At 40.4% G+C, this 23,553-nt stretch overlaps 1 protein-coding gene across 1 annotated transcript in view; it reads left to right on the top strand.

Moving 5' to 3' along the window:
• The window catches only part of HECW1 (HECT, C2 and WW domain containing E3 ubiquitin protein ligase 1), a 269,616-nt gene that overhangs the window by 142,073 nt on the left and 103,990 nt on the right, over positions 1–23,553 (top strand). The window lies entirely within an intron of this gene.

The raw sequence follows: 23,553 nt of genomic DNA on the forward strand, positions 1-23,553 counted from the left end.
TTTATGAATATAGAGAAAAATAATAGTCTGGTTCTTGTGTATATCAAGGTTTTTAGCTAGCTAAGTTTCTTCAGACTCCAATCCCAGCAGAAGCCATCAGATGGCTTCATCCATCTGACTCTCTGCAGTACGTGTGTAACCTTTATTACTASAGTATTTGAATGCTTTGTGACATCCTGCACCATTGGGAAGTGGTGTTATTCCCAGTGCACAGATGAGGAAGTAAAAAATGAGGTGTTTGCCCAGCTCCAGCCTTTGCCTTGGCTCTTGTGTGCATCTGCACTGGCTGCCACTGGAGCCAGAGGCTGCTCTAACGAAGACATACCAGCCATGCAAAGTGCATACATTACCCTTAGAGCTGCACACTCAGGGGCTCTGGCCTTTTGAGTGTGATTTCACTAATAGTGATTCAACTGAGAAGGTCTGGTGGAGAGAGAAAATTTTGGGGCTGTTAGTTTTTTTTTCTTTCTTTCTTTCTTTCCATCTGTCCATCCCTTCTTCCATCTTTCTTTCTGTCTGTCTTTCTTTCCCTTAGTTTTCATAGATGAGTGAAAAGTTACAGCCCAGCCCTTCTGCTTTGAAGGTGACTTCCAACACTGGAGAAAGGAAAAAATACTTTCAGAAGAGACCATGAGTTCAAGGATTCCAGATCTTTATATATTTTGAGTGGAAGAAGAGAGGGAGAAAATGTAAAAGAAATCCAAAAATAATCTGCTAAATCTATTTTAAAGCATAATTCTTCTAAATAAAGGTTTTGAACAATGATCAGAAAGTTCTTGTCCAAAAGGAGCTATTCTGGTTCTTACTTTGCTATGCCTTTTTTGCACCATCAGCTAGGCAATGAATGCACAGCTCTCCTTATCTGTGTTGCTCGGTTCCTCCCCATCCCTTTGTAGTCACTCCCTGATGAAGAACATCGAGTGGGCAGCCCCATCTTATTTTCTGTCTCCAAAGCATAATCTGAGAGTGGCAAAGCAGGGAAGCAATTGTTTTATTTTCCCTTTTCCTCTGTGTGATCAATTAAGGCCGGTGACAGTCTAGCTCTATGCATATAGCTTGTTTGAGATGCAAATAGCTTGTTTGAGGTCCTCGAGACTTCTTATCCTAGTGAGACTTGATAGACTGAGTGTTCCGTTAGCAAATTTGACACATCAAATTCCTCAGTTGTTTTCATTGCTCCAGTGATTCAATGCACTGCCCCAAGGTCCCAGGCATGGCATTTCTCACAGTGCTGGCTCTGGTCCTCTGATTTGTTTGGCCTAGGTGCAGCTTTTTCTCAGAAAGAGCTTTCTTCAGGTCCTTGGGCAGGTTCCGGTGTTTTTTTCTTCCCTCCTAGAAGAGGGAATCCTGTGGTCCTTGCTCAGAAATTTACCCCCTTTTCAATCAGTAGGAGTTTTAGCTGCAGCTAAGGGACCCCAGTGTGTTGTCCGAAATAATAGCTTTACAGGGAGAAAATCTCCTGCTGTGGCTAGAGGGGCTGAAGGTTTTTGAAAAGTTGATTCCCCTTGGACCAGAGGGAATTTTGCCATTGTAGTAATGGTGTCACAAATTCACCCTGAAACTTAGGCTGTCGCTAGAGGACAGGGGAAAGAGGCTCTGTGTATTTGACACAAGCAAGCCTCTTCATCTGGCACAGCTTGGGAAAAAGATAAGGAGCAGGTGTCCGTCGGGAAGCAGCATTTGGGGACAGGTGACCTTCTGGAGGCTGTTTTTGCTGCTACCACAGACTCGTCTGCAGCTGATGGCAGAACCACCCAAGCAGATTCATCCTCAGCCTCCCAGCGTGTAGCACCTCCCTTGAGGGGTCAGCACCTGGCATGTTGGCCCCTCAGGATATGTCCCGTCCTGTTTAGCCAGAAGACCTGCAAACGCCAATAAGCAGCAGTATCCTAACACCACAATTAAAAAGCGCAAACCCTCACTGTCTGACTGTGGTTTGTTACTTTTGAACGGGGAAAAGAAACTGGAAATAGTCATGCTGGGGGCTGTAAATGGTTGCCATCCTTGTTCACACACTACTGAGAGAGTATTTAACTGGCAGTTAAAAGGAATCCTACTTCTGAAGAGAAAAAAAGTTGCTCTATTAGTTGGATGTTGATTAGGATGCCCTGCAGTTCATTTGTCAGTGAAAAGTCCTGTCACATTTTATTGCCTGTGAATCATCATGAGAAGCCTGAATGTCTGGGAAATGAGGGCTGTGCACTTTGCCCAATTCATACATGGCAGAAGCTGTAAATGTGAATTTAGGGCAGGATATAGGCCTGCGGGTGATTGCAGTAAAACGGAGCACCTGCAGTTCTGGAAGAAAGGAACATCCTGGCTGGCTTTGGCTTTTTTTTTTTTTTTTTTAATTAATGGCATAGATGAAACATTTTTGTTTGTGCACAGTAGTTTATACTTTTATAATCATAAGCATTACCATGGTATAGGTAAGCTGAACCATTTCTTCAGTAGAAAAGAACATTTTTATGTCATCTAAAACTTTGTTACTCTTTTATTTAGTCATAATGTTGTAGCCATGAATTCACCTTTACATCAGATGTCATTGTGGAAAAATGAAAAATTGTTTATTTTATATTATAATTATTTCAGTTAATTCTAGCAATAGGAAAGCTGTATCTTCCTAATGGGAAAGGCTGGGAGCGTGAAACTGATTTAATCTGAATGTGGCTCTTTGGCAGGAAAGTAAAGCAGGCAAAAGAACAGCATACTGAATGAAGAAAAAATCTTTTTCCCAAAGAGTTTATAGCCTAAAAAGATAAATTGGATACATCACAATTAAAAGACAGTAAGTGGAGAATCAGTGTTCTAGCCTTAGGACAAATGTTTCCACTAAATTGTGTATATTCTCTAGCTGTGTATTAGATGCAAATAGCGATGGCTGATTGAACCTCTGGAGCTTTCGAGCCACAATTTTTGTCTCGCAGATCATTATGGCACTTATCAAATACACTTAGCATCATGGGAAAGCTTTGTAAATTGGAGCTAATTATTGGAAGAGACCTTCCCTATGCTGTGTTTATGTGGAAACACTGCCTCAGCTGGATTTCCCACAGCAGGGATTACTGCTTGATAAGCTACTGCCATTTGAAGGGGACTGATCATTCCTGAGGACTTCCTGCTGTAAATATTTGCATTGCGTGCTGTCACATCAGAGTGTGGGCTGCCAAGGAAGCCTTCAGAATGAAGCATTCTGCCTCATTTCCATGGATGTGCTGCAAGACAGGATTTTACAAGAGAGTTTGCATGTATGAGCAGGTGTATTTTTCATTCTTCCCCAAAACTGGATCTAAAATCTCAGCTGCATTTTTGCTTTTACTTCATGTCTTATTCTGTGATATGTGACTTTTAAAACCCTCTGTGTTTCCAAGGCATCACTATGTCTGGAATAGATCTAACAGTCTGATTTTGAAAGTGTAAGAATAATCAAAGTTTGAGAAGCAAAGGATAAAGAGGTAGCAGAAGCCTCTAGTGATTCCTGCACACCTCAGCAGTTAAGGTAAAAAAATTTTATGGAAAACACAACATCAGGCTGTTGCAATTAATCACAGCAAGAATGCAAGCCAGGTACATCTTTAACAAGTGTAAGTGGTGTACCTTGCAAGGATCAGCATTTCTGTGAAGGCAAGCACCACTTCCCTGGAGGCTATTGCATCTATTTAGGTGACTGGGCATATGGCAAGGCACAGCAAGAGAATCCCCTTTCCATATCTGGAGATGAGAAGTAGTTAGAGCTCCCCAACTTGCCGCTGTCTTGGCATCAAGTTACCACCTATATTCAACCTGCCACTGTATGTTTCCTCCTAATCTGATTACCTGCAAAGGAGATGGAGTCATTCAGGAATGAGAAAGTTAAGGCAGAACTAGCAGGGGAAATCACTGAAACTGGAAATATTTGCTCAGCTGGAAGGAAGAGACATGTAGACTACAGCAGTCAAGTACAAAATGCTCTCTGCCAGGATACCAATGTAAAAGGGCCTCTAACAACTGCTGTAATAAGTGGATTCTACTCATTAGCTGTTCAAGGTGAATAATTCTGAAAAAAAGGAGCTGAATCTACAAACTGTAGGTGGAAGGTAATCTCTGTATACGATTCTGCTCTGTTGGAAACAGCTGTCCATTTTAGATTTTTTTCTGATGTGATTTTTCTTTCACAACAGTTGCAATGTTCTCTGCATCCCACCTGCCTTATGTGCTCATAGTTTGCCACCATTGTAGTCCAACATGATGAAGTGGTATAATGTGAGAATATAAATCTTTGAATTTAAAAAAATATTAAATGACTGTAGAGTTTCTTCAGCATTTAACAGAAGGGTCTGTATTTCATTGGTTTTCTGTAAACATTCAAGGAACAATTTGGTCACTCATGTATGAAGGACCTGATGGTGTCTGGAGTTATGAAGATGTAATGCCTCAAAGTAAGCTAATCAGAGGTAAAATAAAGAAGTGTAGTGTTACCTCTTATTTGGGAACTGGCAAAGATTTTAATATGCGCACAGGAAATTTATTAGCATTTTTACATTATTGAGTTGCATGTGCACTTATTTTGTGCTTGTCTTGAGATGTTCTAGAGAAGTGAAGTTAAAAAAAGAGAGCAGGGAAAGCAATGCAGAAAGATTTTCACTAGTAGTCTATTGTTTTGAACTCCAGTTCGTAGTAGCACCTAAAGCCCTAATCTGGGTGTGGGCTCCAGGGCACTATGCTCCGAATGCGTATGCCAGCCAGTACAAGAGCTCCAGTTAACAAGCGCTTTGAGAGCAGAATTTCCTGCCAGAATTTGTCCCCATTAGCTGCAAAATATAGGAGAATTATTTTTAGTGCGAGAACAACACTCAACACATTTGTCACAGCTGAAGTGTGTCATGCATTCATTTTTTCACTTCCGCTTTGTTTCATTATAAAGCCATGGTAGTGTTTTACAGCCTGATTTGGCAATATTCAGTTATGTTCAAGCATACTTACTCACATCAGCAGCCCCCTAATAGTTGCACAGTTGAGCTCTTATTTCGGTATAATTACATTTTTTTGGTTATGCTTTTCTATATCCTAATTAGCACTGATTTGCAGAATTTGAAGGTTAACGACATGTCCAAATTATTTCTTATAGCCACCTCAGTAACACAGGCATTTTTTAGACTGCAGATACATAAAGGACATCATTGTATTTACACTGCTATTACTCTGTCATGTAGTGAGTGTTCCATTTCTATGAATTAGTGGAATCAGAAAGCGTAACCGGCGTGTAATTGGTCTGCAACTGCAGTGTAACTATAGTCACTGCATTATAAATAATAACCTTTTTCTTCCTTTCCTCTGCTCACATTTTAAATTGGGATTGTTGGCAAGAGATTTTCTTTAAAGATTAAGAAAATTCATTTGCACTGAAGGCCTCTTCTGATTATACCTGTTTCAGTAATGCTGTCTTTTATGGTCCTGATTCAGTAAAGCTGTGGGGCTCATATTGAAATCCCACTGCCTTTACTGGGAATTTTTAGGGATTTTCTTCCAAATTGGCAGAATTTTTCAAAACAGAAGAGAATTAGCAAGTAGAGTCACTTCAAAATAACATTTTCCTCCTGTAAATTAAAATACGTCAGTAACTAGATTGATAGATAACCCAGTTGTGTGTGGCTTGTGGCTTGTGGCTTTTTTTCCCCTCTCTTGAAGTTGACTTTTTCAACTCAGTGTGGTTCAAACTCCTACCACCACCAGATATGTTAGGATAGACTTACACCACTTGAGAGAGGTGCTCAGAATTTATTATCTAACAAGCACAAATTGAGCAGAGGAGAAGTAAACGATATTCTTTGTGAATGATTTCCTGAGTAGCAACCTGTAATTCACAGCACAGGAGTATGTTCTTTTTGTTGTTCCAAGCTAAGCAGATTGTGACTGTTCTTTCCAGCACACAGCTGTTTGCATATTTAAAAGTCCCTTAATTTTGTAGTCTTCATAATTTCCTGATCCATCTGTATGAAAGACAGAGGTGTAATGAAGGAATGGGTTTTCAAATACAAGCACCTAAGATTAGGATTGGTGCCAAAAATCAGAACTGGTTTGAGAACACTTTAACACAAGAAACGGACCCAGAATACACTTCAGTGCTTTTTCTGCATTGAATCACCTGCATATTTCACATGTATCTTCAAGGACTGCATATCTAGGAGAGATGGAAAACAAAGGCACCTGTGTGGGTGCGAGGGTGATGCAGGGGAACTGATCAACATGGCTTGACACATTACTTCTCTAGAATGACGGAGGTGTCACTGGGGACGTACAGCACGCTGGTCACGCAGCTTTGAAACAGTTGACACAGAGCACTGGGTCAAGCAGCAACTTTGTAAATATTGCTGATACGTTGAAAACCAGTGCCCTTTTGCATCCCATGGTAATACACTACAGAATGAAGAAAACTAATCCTATATAACAGATGTGTCTCTGGCAGAGTACCAGACACATGAAGTACAGTAAGCTGTATGCCTATGCAGACAGGGCAGTTGGGGCGTGTGTACTATTCTTTGCTTAAAAAGTCAGTGGAGAGTGAGAGATCTGAAATGGAAGTTGTGTGGTACTGACATTCCTAATGCTTTAGCCCTCTTTCATCAGCACAGGCATGCTTATGCACCTGATAACTTCATAATCTAATTATTTTATTTTGCACATCATGCCCTGCCATGGGCATAGCTGCAAAGGATTTAAATGGTGAAGAGATTGCATAGGAAAGAGCTGGCATCTGTTAAATTATTAAACAAAACAGTTCTTCAAGTGTTAATTCATCAAACTTTTCCTATTGTGCTACCCTGAACTTGCAGTTGTGCAGTCAAGCTAGCAAGGACAGAACAAAAGGCAGAGATAACGCCACCATTTGCCCATCTCCTGTTAAAATGTTGCCAACTCCTTTCCCTCTCGTGGACTCCAAGTAAGCAGAACTAGCCATGGAGCTGCTGGGCAATCCATAGGGATCACTGGCCACCATGTTCTCTTCACTCTGAAGATCAACCTCTCCAATTTGGGGCTCCTTCCTGTTGCCCTCATCTCCCTGCACACTCGGAAACAGAGTTTAAGAAAACACTTCGGCTTGATCATGAAGAGAAGCTAGTGAAGATGCACCTTATTTGGCATCCTTATTGGGCATCCAATCCAATTTGAACTTCTAAATGTAGATTTAGAGTGGTTTAATTAGCAGACTTACAGTGCAGCACAGAGTTGAAATGAACAAATAAAAAGCATGACAGATGGGGAACTGGAGTGATTTTATTTCAGCAACACCAAGAAGATCATTACACAAGCCATTTATTTGTTAATGGGTTCAATACGTGTCTGGTATTTCCCAGCCGCTTACTTTCCAAATGTCTCTTGTTATGGTCACATAATAGCCATACTAATAGTCTGCACATCATATTACTGCCTTCCGTAGTTTAGTAAATTATGGAAAGATCAGTGACTGTTCAGCACGCTGCACCGGTGTAATCATTTCTGTTCTGGTATGTAATGCTAGCGGTGTTCTCATTTCTGTTACATGCAGGCCTTGTAAATACAGCATAAAACTCCTGACTTTGGTGTAGTTGTTCCTATCTTATACCAGCAAAATAGGTTTTGCTCTGGCCTTTTATATTTTTATGTACTCTCTACTGCTTCCGATTACATCTGTAATCTACAGGACAGTTCTTGGAATTATATGGTGTGGCTGAGGGCAGATTATTTCAAGTTTTGTTGAGGGAAGAAGGAAGGAAGGAAGGTTTTAGAGCTGAGAAGTATGCTTTGGAGATGAAGATGATGGACTTCTGAATGAAGCATCTCCTGCTTCCTCCCTTCTAGGAGTGAGTTACTGAGCTGAGCCACAGGTCATGTCTAAATGATTGTGGGTGAGACACAAACTAAATTACTAGAGGTAATCTAGGTTACATAACATACCTTTCCAATATGTATCAGTCCATCAGTTGCAAGAAGATTTGATTTGATGATCCTTTACAAAATAGATGATGTCTGCCCTTTCTCCCTGCATTTATCAATTTGATTAGTAATTTTCAATTTTGTATGCGTTGGCCTCAGTCTCACTGGATGGTTTGGAGGCCTGCTAACGGAATTTTAAAAAGCACATTGTATTCTAGCTATTTTTGGTGTGCGGTTGACTATCATTTAGAGACAGCACCATTTATATTTGGCCTGCTTTTGATTAAAAAAAATTAATTTCCAATGGGAAAAAAGGAACATGAGTACCGCTAGGATGAATTCTCTGCAAGATCCAGCTAGTTCAGCATCCCAGGTTTGTGGAAACTAAAAAAAAACCCTGCAGTGCATGGGCATGAAACAAGCACTTTCTTTCTCTAGGTCTCATTGGCTATGTCTGCATTACTGACTGATGTGTAATAAAGAGGAAAGGACCAGGGTTTGATTTGCTGTGCTCCATTATGTTTCCAGAACCGCCCATCCACATCATGTCTTTGCTGGCCATGGCATTTGCCCTAGTTGTCCATTCTGTGTGTGCTATTCTATAGCATTGTTTTGGACATCTTTATGTTTTATCTCAAATATGCATGGCAATATCTTATCTCTCAGGTATATGCTAAGAATTAATGGTTTGTGAAGTGCTTAGAAATTCTAAAATGAAAGTTGTTGTCATAGTCTTTAATTTGCTAATAATTCCTATTAGCTGATGAGATAAAGCAGAGGACATATGAGCAAATATTAGCTATTTTGAAAAGCAGAGTGGTCTGGTTTCTGACTGATGTGTCCATCCAGGACGATTAGCATACTAAACCCTGGTCATCAGATTAGAATAAAGAGGAAATGACTCATGTTAAGGAAAGAATGCAAATATTAGCGGAGTGACAACTGATTGTGTGGATAAGCCTTCTAAAGAAGTTGTATAAATTTTGAAAAGCGTACAGGGAAAGGCATGAATTCAGATAGTACTTATTCAAAGTAATGAATAAAATCCCAAATGACTCTCTAAGAGCTTACAAAGAACAAGGCAAAAGCAGATGGATCTGGGGCAGTGAAAGGAACTTGTTTTATAAAACTATAGTGATATAAAACTTCTGTGATAATATGAAAATAAAGCATCAGCAACACTTGGGAAATACAGCAGAATTACCAATTGATGGGTTTATTTTAAAAAATCTGTGAGGTCTGTAAGAGATCAGTGATTTCTAAAACAATGTTAGGATGTCAGAGGCCCTTCTCATTTCTTGGTGATGGTGATTCGTGTAACTGTATCTGCTGCTAGGTCTCGGATATGCTGCCCAGTGAAAAAAGAAGGGAAGAGGAGGCTTCAGTTGCAGGGAGGATGTTTAAAAAGATGTTAAGATTTTTAAGTCTATTGGTATAGATCATGCCAATCTGAAAGCTAGATCCATTGAAGCTAATAGAGATCTTCTTGCTGATTTTGTAGGGCTTTATCTCAAAGTCTAGATGAACTTTGCAGAAATTTAAGCTAGATATAATTTGCTTGTCATTTACATTGTGTTCCTTTGCCTATTTTTAATTAATCTTATTTTGCTGTAAGGCATGACACTTTAGACTGTTATTTGGAGTATAATGCAAATCATCTAAAAGATTGAGTAAAATTTAAACATTTTGCAGAAAGGAGTGAAGGAGACTTATCTTGAGTCTCTGTCTCTTGGGACTCTTGATGCGCTGCCTCAGCTGCCCTCTGCTCTATCTTGCAGTCATAGCTGTAGCTTGCAGGTTTACAGATGTGAGGGAAATGTCTAGGACACAGAGATGAAAAATGAACTGAATATATCACTGATGAATTTGCTGTGCAAAAACAAAGTATAATCTTACAAAGCTTCAATGCGCAGTTGAGAAGATTGAGAAATTCTTAGCTAGAAGTACCGATTATAAAGTCTCTGAACACCCACGACTGAAGCAGTTAGAAGATTTAATGGAGTCAGATATTCCTAAGCTAAAGGGTACTTCATTCCTATGGCCAGCTGGAGAGCTGATATAGTGGAAGGAAAATGGCCAAATAGGTACAAGTTCTCTTCTTGTGTCGAGACACTACTTGTATCTGAATACAAATCGAGGTATGAACTTAGGCTGAGGTTGGGAACTCCGTGCCCAGTCTCTCACTCATGCATTTCAGCAGCTGACATCTCCTAAGGTGACAAACAGCCACACATTTAGAGGGAAAGACAGATGTCATTAAACTTGCCTAAGCTAGATCTGTATTCTGCACTGAACTCTGTGAGCAGACAGTCCTACAATGAAATTTCATCCCTGCTGGAGCTGATAGATGCCATTGGCTTTAGTTCTGCAAGGCAATGGAATGAATTGCAGGGTGACTAAATGGGAGAGAGGGAACAGGATGGGAGGGAAGAAGGGCAGTGGGATAGCAACTGTCTACAGACAGCAGAGATGACTGCGAGGTGAACTTAGCTTGCACACATATATAACTTGTGGATGTGACATACTGAAATTTTTGGACATAATTCATAGGTTCTTTGGGTGAAAATACTGTAAGAAGGTGAAAAAGAAGAGCAGAAGGTGACAGAAAGCTAAAAAGTTGTTAAACAGCCCCACCTCATATCAGTGCCTGCAGATATCTGCCCTTTCAATGTAGTGTGCAAGTTTGTGATTCTGCTTGTGTATGTATGTCTATTTGCACATGCATGCAAGCCCTATGATAATTACATCATCCTTTCCATCTAGTTCTTTTTTTGGCCTCTCCTATGTTTTCTACTCTTAATTTTCAGATGTGTATTTCCTATTTTTTCTGCCAATGGTTCAGTCTTAGGTTCATGTTTTATTTGAACCTTGAATATCTTGTTTTGCCTGTACTTAGTTCTCACAAAACTCAGATGATACAAAAAATATATATAATGTTATATTACTTGGGAAAAAGTGTTGATCAGAGACAGCTTAAAAAAAAAAAAAAGAAGAGGAAGGGTTATAATTTATATTCATGAAGAGACAGAGTTAAAGCTTCACAGTTATCTTTTAGGTTTGCATTTCCTGGTTTCTAAGAGCTTGGCAGGATAATCATGTTCCCTTAATATAGTTTTGATGATGAAATACCGTTATGTAATATCGCATACTTTTCTAAATCATTTTGACTGCAATTATTACTTGTATGAAAGATTAAGAGCAAAAGAAGCTCAAGTGGGATGTAGGTCAGTATGTTATACCTCAGCATACGTGCATAGGAATTTTTTAAAAAAATTAGAGTTCTGAATCCTTTGTTCATTTTTAATTCTGGAATCTCTTGAGAAACACTTTTCCACTTACATTGAACCTCTGTCTGTTTTTCCCTGCTAGCTAGATGAGTTCTCAGACAGGGACATTTCTGTATATATTGAAAGCATGCCATCCCTCCCTGCTTAAAATCTCCAGTTTAAAAGCAGGCTTAAATTCTTGTGTCTGTAAAATCTGATTGAAAGCAACTAAGTTGTTTCTGCACAGCTCCCTTTTAACTAGGTGGATCTGATTCATATTTACATTGAGGCCTTTTCTACCCTTCTGGCAATGCAATAGGACTTTATGCTGAATATAAGTATAAACCACCTTAATTAAATCGCACGTTGATAGTCTTAGCAAAGGGCCACCAGTGTTGTTTGTATTACCTAACTAACCCTGGGCAATTGTTAAACCTGGGGTGAGTTCACAAAATTTTTAACAGAGTATATTATTTCAGGTACCAGCGCATTTATGAGCTTTTGTCTAGCAGACCAGAACAGTACTATGACGGTGATTCCAGAGGTAAAATATTTGAGGGCTGCTAATATCTGTTACCATAGGGCTGACTGAGCTATCTGGGAACAGCGAAGGCTATTGCCAGAAAGGGCTGGAGGTGCCCACAGTTGTTAGGAAACCCTGGTTTTAGTAGCAACCTACTTGTTTCTCTCATTGTTCTCAACAGAGTCTAACCTGTCCTAGCAACTCAGCAAGTTTGAAAGCTGCTGCCATCAGCTTTGACTTAAAGCTGTACCGGTCACTTTTTTTGAGAAAGAGGGGGAGGGAATTTTTAGGTTGTGGAAGATCTGAAATTTTAGAAATTAATCATGTTCTTCCCTCATAGCGTGCTCCACTACTCTGCTCTTTGCTTTCCAATCTCTTTCTACAGAGCCTTGCCCTTTCTCTTTTCCCCCTTTCCTCTTTTTTTTCCCCCTTTCTTTTCTAGTACACTCCTTTCATGTTTTTGTTGTCTGCTTCCCTTTAGAGTGTTGCAGAGCTCGTGATTAGGAGCTCCAGCCTGAGGAGCATGCTGTGCCCTGGCTCCTGCCAGCCTTGAGACCATGTAGCTGCCTGTCAGGCAGGTGGCTAAGAGCAGTAATTGTGTAAACGTTGAAGTGGGGTGGACTGAGCTGCTGTGAGGAGTACCCTGGCATTCAGGATCTCCTATTTTGCTGCAAGGGTGAGCTGTGGTTATGCCTGAGGCTTGGCTTGTAGGCCTGCTGCTCATGAAGCTGCCTTCCTACTCAGTAGCACCCTGTGAGTCTTCATGCCTTTTGGAGCTGTTACTACTGAGAGGCTGCTTAGGGTTTACAAGTTTATTGTTCAGTTGTGCCTTTGAGGGTGAGGAAAGGAGAGGAAAGCTGCCACATCTCTGTTTCATGACATCCTCATTTGCTGCTGTGAGTGATGTATCACTGACAGAGAGGAATAGGTAGGGCAGCACAGGCTGCTCCAGTGTCCTGTAGTTCAGGGATGTATAGTGCTGCTGCAGCAGCAGAAGATAAAATATTAATGCCATGAAGTCAGTGGCAAAACTCTTGCCACTTTCAGGTCAGAGTTGACCTCTAGATTCAGCAATCATTCTTCATGTCTCGCTGGCTGACTAGCAGCACAGACTTGCCCAAAGTGGGAGGGGAAAAGCTGTGTTTCTTGTTAGCCCCTTCCCAAGTGGTTAAAGGGGCATGGTCCAAGAGGTGGCCTGGATCAGACCTATTCCATGTAGCCCAAAGTTTTGGACACTGGCCAAGAAAGTTTTGTTCCTGCTCGTGCAGGGCAGAGAAGAACAGAGTTGAACCCTGCTGCTGGAAGGGCAGCCTCATCCCAGAGCACCCAGCCTCCGGGTCACCACAGCCTCCAGCCCCTGCAATGCCAGCAGCTCTACGCCCCTCTACTTTTCCCCTCTCCATTCCCTTCATACAGCAGCAGACAAGTGAGCTTGGTGGCTGCCTCTGTAGGGAAGGAAGCAGCTGTTTGCCTGGCAGAGGGCAGGAGTGTTCTTGGTGGGGATGAAGGGAGAGATGTTTTATACAGAAGATACCTGCTTTCAAGTGAGTGTGTTTGGCAAAGAGAGGGATCTGAGGAGTGGGGAGCATGCGGTGCGTGTGGGCAAGGGAGCCACTTCTCATCTATAGTGGTATTATTCATCCCCACTGGAATGAGGATGATCTGGGTGGCTTGGGTAGTGTGGGGTATTAACCTCTGAGATGACATGCTCTGTTCCACCAGAAAGGTTTCACAAACTGCAAAGTTTGAAACCAATTTTGCACAGATTTACATTGAAACTGACACCAGCAACAGAAAACACTTTTATTGCTCATAGGACATGATTTATTTATTAACATATACAAGAATTAAATCATTATGCAAGCTGTAGATAATGATTTGTAGTCAATCTTTGTAGTGACAGCACTCCTGCATTTAGTTGACATTGCTTTCCCCCTTCTGTCATATTTAATGACTTTACATTCAGAAGTCTTTTGCATCCAATATGCAGCAAGTCAAATCCTTCCTGAGGCTTTCCATGATATCTGAATTGCTGTAGTGAACTCAACTGTTATCAGAGATTGGATTTCCCAGTGTTTTCACCCGAAGTCTGTAGCATATCTCAAGGTTGCTATAATATCCTACCACAGTCATTGTCAGGATGAGTTTGGCCCCTGTTTTTTCCTTCTACAGATTGTTCTGTGCCGTTATGTATGAGGAGTGGATGAGAGCGCTGGGTTTAAGAGAGGTCTTAGGTGGGATGTTATTGATGCCTTCAATGGGAGGGTATGGAGGAGTCAGACTCTTCTCGCAATTCATGGTGAAATGAGAGGCAATAGACACAAGTTACAACAAGGGAAATTCTGATTGGATATTAGGATTTATTTATTTTTTTTGCCTTGTGGGTAGTCAAACATTAGAATGAGTTGCCCAGAGAGGTTGTGGGGTCTCCATCCTTGGAGATATTCAAAATTTGACTGCACAGAGCCCTGAGTAACCTGCTCTAAAATTGGCCCTGCTTTGACTGAGGAGTTGGACCAGATGACCTCCAGAGATCCCTTCCAACCTAGGTTATTCTATGGCAACGTGATTTAATGAATATTCCCACAAGTCCACTTCACCGGAGAACTGTTGAATTTTTAAAGCCTGCTGCTGTACGAGATAACAAGATAACTAAGAAAAACAAAACCATGGATGCTCAGCTGCAATGGCCAAACAGGAAAGCAAAGGCATATTTTTACAAAAAAAGAAACTCCATGGGTTTACTGAGATAGGATAAGCATTTTCTAATGGGTTTGATGCATCTCCCAAAAGATAAACAGGAGAAACACTGAGTATGAATGAGACTGCATTAACTAGAAAACCATATATACTATAAATGAAAGAGATTTTCTTTTACCTTTTCTATGCCATCATAGCTGGGAAAGTGTTCTGTGAAGCGTAAATGTTTTATTAGTAATTTGGCAAGATTGAGGGACATTTGAAGTAGCAGGGATATTTCTCTGTTTATTAAATCAGGCTATAAGTCTCTGCAGTCACCTCATTTCTGCCTAAAGTAGGATCCAAGGTTGAAAGTAAAGGGTCTGTAACTCACCTCTGGAAAAAATGGCATTCATAGTGAATTGATATTTGGGGCATTCTTTTAGAAGAATGGGCTTGTTCACTGGCTTGCTTCTTCCTTTATGGCGTAAAGGGTCATTGGCTAGATTCCCTCAGCCAGGCTCTTTGACAGCAAGATTAATGCACTGAGCCATTCCTCAAAAACAGCTCACCTGAGGAATATGGTAGTCTCTCACAGTCCATGAGCATTACTCATCTGCATCCTTGTCCCAACCAAACTACATTAGAAGAGTGAGGAGTCTTTAAAACTCTAATAAAGACTGCCTGGAAGCTCAATGTGCTGTCTAATGCAGTTTCCCGCCTTCTGAAGATGATATGGATATGTCACAGTATCGAGTATTTCCACAATATATGCCTTACATTTTGATTGCTCTCATCACTTTGCAGTTCAGAGAAAAAAGATGTTAGTGGTAATTTTTTAATTCTTAGAAGAAAAATATTTTCTTGAAAAGTTTGAATTTATCATCTGCAGAGGCAGATTTTATGCAGAATTATAGGATGTGAACAGTGCCCACTGGGCCTGTCTTGCTTGTCAAGGTAGAGCTCCCAGTTATTTCAGTGGGTGTAGGGACTTGGGTTAGCTGTTTCTGGGAGGATAATATATTAACAAGCAGTTTTTGCTGTCAGAGTGCTTAAGCACATTAATGCTCTGTGTATGGACCTGTCAAATTTACAGGGCTGGTCTTGTCCTGCATTAAGGCAGTTTGTTTGGTGCAAATCTGCTCTTAACTTAGGATTTCATTAGAATCTTTTTTTCTGGATAATGGTATCTCTGGGGAGCAGAGAGCTGTTTAGTAACTGCAAGGAACCTTTTTCCCTCCTAACCAGAACAGAGGCAAGGGCAGTGTTTAAGTAAAAGTTTGGTTTGCACACTGGGGCTGTAAACAACTATCATCCTTTGGACTGCTTTAAACTTGCTGAGACTTGTTAATGCTCAAAGGCCCATGAACATCAAATAGCATAGCCAGTCTGAGCATCTGGTGAAATATACTGCAGAAAGCAGTCCTCCCAGAAGTTTGCTACATGTCCAGGAAAAATTACTGCTGCTTAGATATAAGCCAGCAATCAACTCAGAAAGATCAAGCCAAACCCTATTAACATGCATGTGTGATTGTATCCAAGTACCTGAGACTAAGAATTTACTTACATGTACTTTCAAAAAATGAAGGAAGATCGACATCTCTAATCAAAGCTTTTCCTCTGCTGCCAAAGGATAGCTGAAGTCTATTAGGCAGAACTGTTGAAACAATGAAAAAGATGAATCTAATAAAACCTAGAAAGAAAAAATTGTTGGGACTCTGTGGGAAGTACTTATTTGTTGTCTCAATTTTGTTTTACTTGAAAGTGGTTGCTTGTAATGTCCCACTTTTGTAGCTCCTGGTTATGCTGAAACAGCATTCTACCTGCATAGGGTAGATGGGTAACATGAAATATCTTCATGCCAACACAGAGACCTGGTACCCTTGGTGCATACAGTCATTGAATTCCCTGTTGTCATCAGCCTGTTGATAGTTGAGGACTTTACTGATGACACTAAACAGCAATTTTGGTCTGTAATTTAGTTTGAGTTCCCTGGTTCATTATCTAGAATCTGCTGAAATAATTCGTAACATTTCAACGGAAAAAAATTGCTTGCTTGCTTGCTTGCTGGCTTTTTAAAGGGTTTCTAGGAGAGAAGCTTTTGGAACTAAAAGCTTCTATCTCCTTGAAAAAAAATGAAGTAATCAATAGGCATTGCTAAAAGGTCTAGCAAGAGCAACCTGTGTGGATATGGGGCTATTGCCACATGCCTGCAAAAGCTAAATTCTCCCCCTGATTAGGAAATGGCATTCACAAAACCTAGTATTTCAAGCCTAGAACAGGACTGACCACAACACACAGGGAAAACTGCCTGTGTGTGTGGTCGCAGTCCTTCAGGGATCCAAGCTGGCTGCAGAGAACCCAGCGGGGAATTAGTCTCTGCTCATAGGGAAATTGGCTGCTTGCTATTTGGAATCACCTGATAGAAAAATATTGCAGTGCCAGTACAGCGGCTTAACAAGCTAACAGGATAAGTGGAATATATTGCATTCAAGAGCTGGATTAATTCTGTTTAACAAAGCGAGGGTTGTAGCTGAAGCACTGCCACTAATTAGGGCTAGATTTTCAAAGTGGTGCCAGGGATTATAGCCATAATTCTATCAGTGACCGAGTCATGGAGCTCAGCTCTCCGTTTGCTCTTTTCATGATTCACTCCTTGCGTCCCAGTGCGCTCTGCGGTCTGAGATACAGAGGAAGTTAAGTAACGGGGAGAAAGGAAGCACTTTTTAAGTCCATATTTGTTTAGTCAGGGTTTTTCCTAAAACTATTCCTTTTTAAAGTCAGCACTGGGAGAAATCGGAGTATTTATCCATTTTCAGGAGATCTATTGAGGGGAATTTCCTCTCCGAAGAGTCTGATATAAAATGAAGTATGAACTTGGGACGATGTCTTACGTTCTTTTACTGTAGAAGGGTCCTTCACTGCTGAGCTGTGGAATGGCTGTGTAGCTGTCTTCTGCTTGCTCAGAGGATTATCTTAATATTAAGAGTTCAGTGAAATCAAGAGGCCAACAATAAAAGACAGCAAAACTAGGTTAGAGGAGAAAAAAGTTTTGAGGAACTCTTCTTGGTGCTTGTGTCATGTACATTGTTCTGTTAAAACAAGAGCTGAAAGCTGATTTAAACACACATCAGCAAAGCAGCACAGAGCAGAAACTGGTACTCTGCCTCTGTGTCACTCTTCTGTGCCTGTTAAGCCAGGGAGTTTTGAGCTGTCTTATGTCTCAGGCAAATTGAAAGACGCAAACAGATGGAAGCAGGCAGAGGACGAAGCATCAGCTTCCTCTTTTGCTCCTGACTATTGCATTCAGGCCATTAACTTTGTTTATTTTATTTTAAATCTGCAGACAAATTAAGTCCTCTTGAAAAGCGGAGAATAGAGAACTGGAGCCTGAACCAAGCATAGTGCAGGCAGTTACTGGACAGCCTGCCTTTCCTCCCAGCTTTGCAACAACATATCTTTAGCTCTGACACATCTGGCACTATTGCTTTTATCTTTTGCTGATGCACGATTTAGGACTGAGTAGAGGCCATTTTTCACTTGTGATTTGAACCAAAACAGGCCACAGGCATCCCTTTTTGCAAAAATCGTTTTTATCTTGTTTACTGCTTTTCATCCTTAAAGCTGCCATATACAAACAAAAAATACTTTGCTGCTTTACTTTTGTATTCTTAGCTTTTTTTCACTGTGGACTTCCAACTTTCATACAAATTGTATAGTACTGCTTAAAAGTGTGAGTCCCTCTGAATACTTCGGTATGTTCTTAGAACTGCTTTTAGTTAAAATAGTTAATAAAAGATTCATCTTGTTAATAGATAGTATGGTCTAGGCTTGAGCTGTGCCAGTTTACAGTATCTGGATATTTAATCTACATGAAATGTTACTACAGTTACAATCTGTGCTGTCAGTCTAAAATATTCTGGATTTTAATTAACACCCTTTAGAATTGGAACTGTGTAGGATTAAGATTTAGATCACTTTCAGAATATTTACCATAGGAAAAGTCATCATGTACAAACAGCTAGTGTCTAATGTCACTGCTGTGTACTGTGTTTTAAATGCAAGAAATACTGGGTTATATGAGATAATCCACATCAATTATGATCATTAAATGTTATTGAGTTTTACAGCAGAAGCTACTGAAGTAATTTGAAGCAGAATCTGGCTATCAGTGAGGAATAAAATTTCTTAAACCAGAGGTTTCTTGTACTTACCAGAGAAGAGAATTTTCTTCATTTTAATTCCTTTGTCTGTGTAGTCATAGTGGCCAAAAATGCCCTTTCAGAGAGGAATGCATGTTACATTATGATAAGACTAAGGCATAACTATGTTTTTCTTTCTGTGTGTGTCCTTGTATTTGCCAGCTCTGCATGTCTAGATATGGTAGGAGCATGCAATAAAAACATATTAATCCTGTTTCATATCAGCAGGACTTTTTAAATAGTTAGGCTGGGCTGCACAATATACAAGCATACTAAAAGGATCTTAGAAACTCGTGCAGACCCTGCTTTACCAGCATGTGGGCTGCACGTGGCAAGGTTTTCCCTTAGTGGATACTTGGCACTGTTACAGTTAACTCTGCTGCCTAAAAGCAGATTATCTCGTGCAGCACCAGGCAAACGTGGTTACAGCYTCTCCCAGGCCTGTGTTCATGCTGTCCTTGTGTCCCAAAGCATTTGTCTTATCACAACCTAGAGGTACGGGGAGGCTGAACAGAGACACCTGTGGTGGGCCATGGTTTAGTTTCAGGAGGAGGAATCTTGTCCTGGTTACTCCTCTATGTAGCTGGATGGACCAGTTATGGGAAAGGTATTTTAGGAAATATTTGGGGTTTCTTAGCTCCTGCTTAGACAAATTACTATTGATGCATGTGGAGTTTTGTCTCAGTAAGAGCTGATGGACATAGTACTCTGCGATTTCTCAAGATTTTTGTTTTTTTTTTCATAACACTAACCGTGGCAGAGAGGGAGTCTCAAGGGCTCCATTTGCAGATGTGTAGCCTACATTCCTTCTCATTCAGGGTCCCACAACTTCATTCTAGCATTTGCAGGAACTACTCACAAGGAAAAGGGATGCTAGGAAAAAACTATATTATTTTTAGCTTTCTGTCATCTCCTTCTGTCATCTTTTTTTCCTCTCTCCTGAAAAAAATGAAAAACAATACCAAACATGAACCTTTTCCAGAATTCAGCAAGTCCTGAGAGACTTGGATCTGGCCTCAAGTACCTACGCAGATTTTGCAGATAGCCATGAGGTGCTCTGGAGATTGCTACTTGTGCATGCTTCAAAAGTTGGGAAACTCTATGCTAGACCAGAAGAATATTGTTTAGGGTGTGTATATTGGAGAATATTTTAGAGTAAGTACTGATACTTCCTTTAACCATTTGAGCACACACTTTCCTATCATAGCAGTGACAGTTCTGATTAAGCAAGGAAAGTGAAAGAAGGTTTGAATCTAGTTCAGGAAACCTGTAGTCTTCTGAGAGATTCATGTAGACTTGAATTTGCAGCTCAAGCCCCTCTTGCTTAAAAAAATTAGTAAACTAATTTAGACTGAGCTCTCATTTCAAAGGTATAAAGAGCACCGAAGTTGTAGAGGGCAAATTACATTTCATCATTTTCATCCAAAGACTTCAGTTTAAAATACCAAGTGGTGAGATGAATGCTATTTTTCTGTCAGCTAGCTGTGTTTTCACTGACAGTTGAGAAGATAGGTCTTTTTACCTGTCTATGACCAAATTCAAATTACAGTGACAAAACTGCAGGTGTAATTGCATTGTTGTCGCAGAATCAGTCTGGATTTCTTTTACTGTAAATGACAAGAAGGAAGACTATGACCCATGCACTTTTTCATCTCAGGCTTCAAAACTTTCTAAATCCCAGTCAGAGCAGTTGTTAGCGATTAATAGTGAGTGTGTACTCAACTTTATCCTATACCATACAGAATGCTTTTAGCCTGTTCCTCACTACTGTATAGAAGATGGCTATTACATTAGAAAATGGTGAATCTGAACAAAAGCAAATAGTTTTTTCTTTTTAACCTAGAAGATTGGACTTACACTGGAGGACTTTTCTCATTGTTTTTAAGTTCCTGAGCTGTTTGGTTTAATCCTGAAAACCTTACCTTCAACTAGACAGAAGTGCAAACAAAATGACTTTGTCTTGTCAAAAAACTGTGAGGAGAACCCTTGCGTACTCAGCTTTCTTCACATAGTGGACTAAATCAAGCCATGCTATTGCTATATCTTTCCTCCCTCCCCCACCATTCTTTTTGACTTCTTGAAACATCAATATTAAAGTAAAATTACTCTCCCAACCTTCATAATATCCTTGTCAGTGTGTTATTATGCGTAATAATTTCTTCCTTTGAGAGAGGATGTGTTACTGTTCTTGAGCCCACTCTGGCACATGCTCTGCAACATCTGAGGCACTCCTGGGACCTGTATTTCAGGTGCGAAGGTGGAACCTATGTGTGGTAAGAGAGACAGAGTCAAGGAATGGAGCTGGGGGACAAGTGAGTTTTTAGCTGGAATGCTGGAGGAAAACACATACAGGTTTGGGGTGGTAGATCTGTATAAGTGGGCATTCAGGAGAGTTATGAGGCATTTAGGAAGTGTTACAACTAGGATCTTGGTTTGGGGAAGTGGGCTGGGAAGGAGAGGACAGGGAGGTAACTGTGACCTGATGTTCATATGCTGAAGTCTTAAATGACCTATCCAGTCTGTTGAGTTGTGCCTCCATCTCCACCAGCTTTACTACCACACTTTCCTTTTGTTGACTGCCTGGACTGTGGTAAAATTGGACACATTTCAAAAGAGTGTTCTGGTATGTTTAAAATTACTAAGGTTAAATGCTAAACATTATCAAAATGACTAGCATTGTATCTCAGAAAGCTGTACTGGGATAAACTAAAGAATATATAATTCAGTTACACAGCAGTGCTGTTTTTTAGTCTTACTTTCATATTGCAACTTCAGACCCTGCTGATAGAGCAAGAGTTGGCTGCTGCAAGCAGCTGTGTACTTGACTCATCACACCAATATCCGTGGGAGTATTCTGGCTGTAGAATTCCTCTTATCAGGAGATGCATATAAGGCTTGGTTTGTCTTTACGATAATGTTTGGCCTTTTTTGACCTTTGAAAAAATCCGTAAGAATCTTTCAAATGTAATCTGTTGCTTTGGGGATAATACAAGCCAGATGACAAGAAATACTGTTTCTTGCATATCTCGTATGCCATGCTATATTGAAATAGACCACAGTTGAAAAAGATCTGATATTTTTTCCTTGTGGATTTTTTTAAATTAGGAAACAACAGAAATCATGATGTTTATAGGTGATAATCAGCCCTATTTTATTCTCACTCAGAGTCAATGTTATAGGAGGGGTTTGTAGTAACTTGATTTCTATGGGTAGGAATCCCTGGAATTTTTTTTTTAATTATTTGGAGTTGAGATTGGCCGTATTTGCTGCTGCTATTGTTGCTTCTTGTTCACAGTTGTGTTACGTTCTTTAAAGACAAGCCAGTGAGGTGGAACTGCTGGAGAAAAGGGAGGTTTCTCCTGGGCTTAGAGAGCACCAGAGCCTGCTCAGGGGAGGAAGCTGAAGTAAAGTCACAAAACAGAGTGGGAAGCCAGTGGTTCAAGGAGAGCCTGCAGTGAAGAGCAAGGAGCAAATAGCCAATTTTAGGGCTGATATTGCTGATATTAGTTCTTGGAATAAGGAAAATTTGGATTAGGAAAATTAGGTCAAAATTTTAAAAGTATCAAATCATGTCAGAGCTGTTTCCCATTGAAAGCCAGAGGGAATATTTATAAACGCCCAAGTTGTTTAAGAACTGACTCTGATGTAATTCATGGATGCTGTGTCTATACGGTGCAAACCAGGAGCACTTGCTAGGCCCTGGGTACAGATGTGTGCACTAGCCTTATCCCACCTTCTTGTAGGGGTGAGACCTAGGGCATACCCTCCCTTTTCATTCCACCCCCACCTCCCTGTGCCTTGATTTCCATGGGAAAGCATGGGGCAAATGGAAATTGGGGAAGCACTCCCAAAGGCCCTCTGTCTTGCCTGACTGAGGGGTGAGCACTAAAAGGGACAGTGTGGAGTGTGCCTGCTCCACAGAATAGCTAGGCCTGCTAGGAGCAAATCTAATTCATTTTCCCCCCTCGCTACAGCTTGCTCCACTCATGGGGCTGGACATGTTATTACTCTCTTTGTATTATGCCAAGCTTTGCCAGTGCAGCTTCAGCCACACTGGGAATGCTTTGCCAGTGTAATACACTAGTTTAACTGTGCTGGCACAATTTCATCAATGTAGAAGCAGCACAAGAAGGGACGTTTAATAGCAACTTATTTTTAAGTTTTGGACATGTTGATGTTTGCAGGACCCATCAGTTGCACCCCAGTCTGTTCAAAACATCAGCCATTAAACTATTAATACTGATTTGTGTTAGAACTAGGAACCTTGGAAAAATGTTTAAGGACTGGAAAAAAAGTGCATGTTTTGCCATATGTGCATACAAGATAAGTTGGCCCATTCATCGTCCTGGACAAAATGATGAAAAGACCATGAGTAGTAAGTATTAAAGGATAGTGCCAGTTAGTGTAGTAGTGTGAAAAATATGTTTTGACAAGGAAATTTGTAATTGCTTCTTGGTGAGATTACAGATGTGGCTGATAAAGGTAACTGTATTCTTATCATAACATTCATCAAACACCTTACAAATCTCTTAGTCACATATAATATTCAGATTTAAACTCTTTTCAGAAATTGGTGGTGGCTTTATTAAATAGATTAAAATCTGGTTAGCTGAGAAGTCCAAAACTGTAATTGCAATTAATTAGCTGTGATCTAAGGGGGGTGTTTCTGTTGATATCTGTTCTTGGTCCATCTCTATTCAGTAGCCCTTTTCCCATTTAAATAGTCTGTAAGAAACAAACTGATTGTGATAAAAAGTCAAGTCCAATAGAACCCATTTTTTTTAAATGGTACCCAAATCCACCCTGTTTTTTTCCTCCAGGCCTCACTTGTGTCCTAACCTGTTAACTGTGCTTGGTTTTAAATCCTTTTAACTGGGCTACAGTACCCCTTTCCCCAGGTTTTGAACTCTCTGGGGCAAAGAAGAGCCGGTTTTCTACATTAAGCTTTAATACATAATATTTAATATACTGAGCAATGAGTCACAGCTGA

Source organism: Apteryx rowi, unplaced genomic scaffold, assembly GCF_003343035.1.
Source record: "Apteryx rowi isolate R43461 unplaced genomic scaffold, aptRow1 scaffold_400, whole genome shotgun sequence".
NCBI lineage: Eukaryota > Metazoa > Chordata > Aves > Apterygiformes > Apterygidae > Apteryx > Apteryx rowi.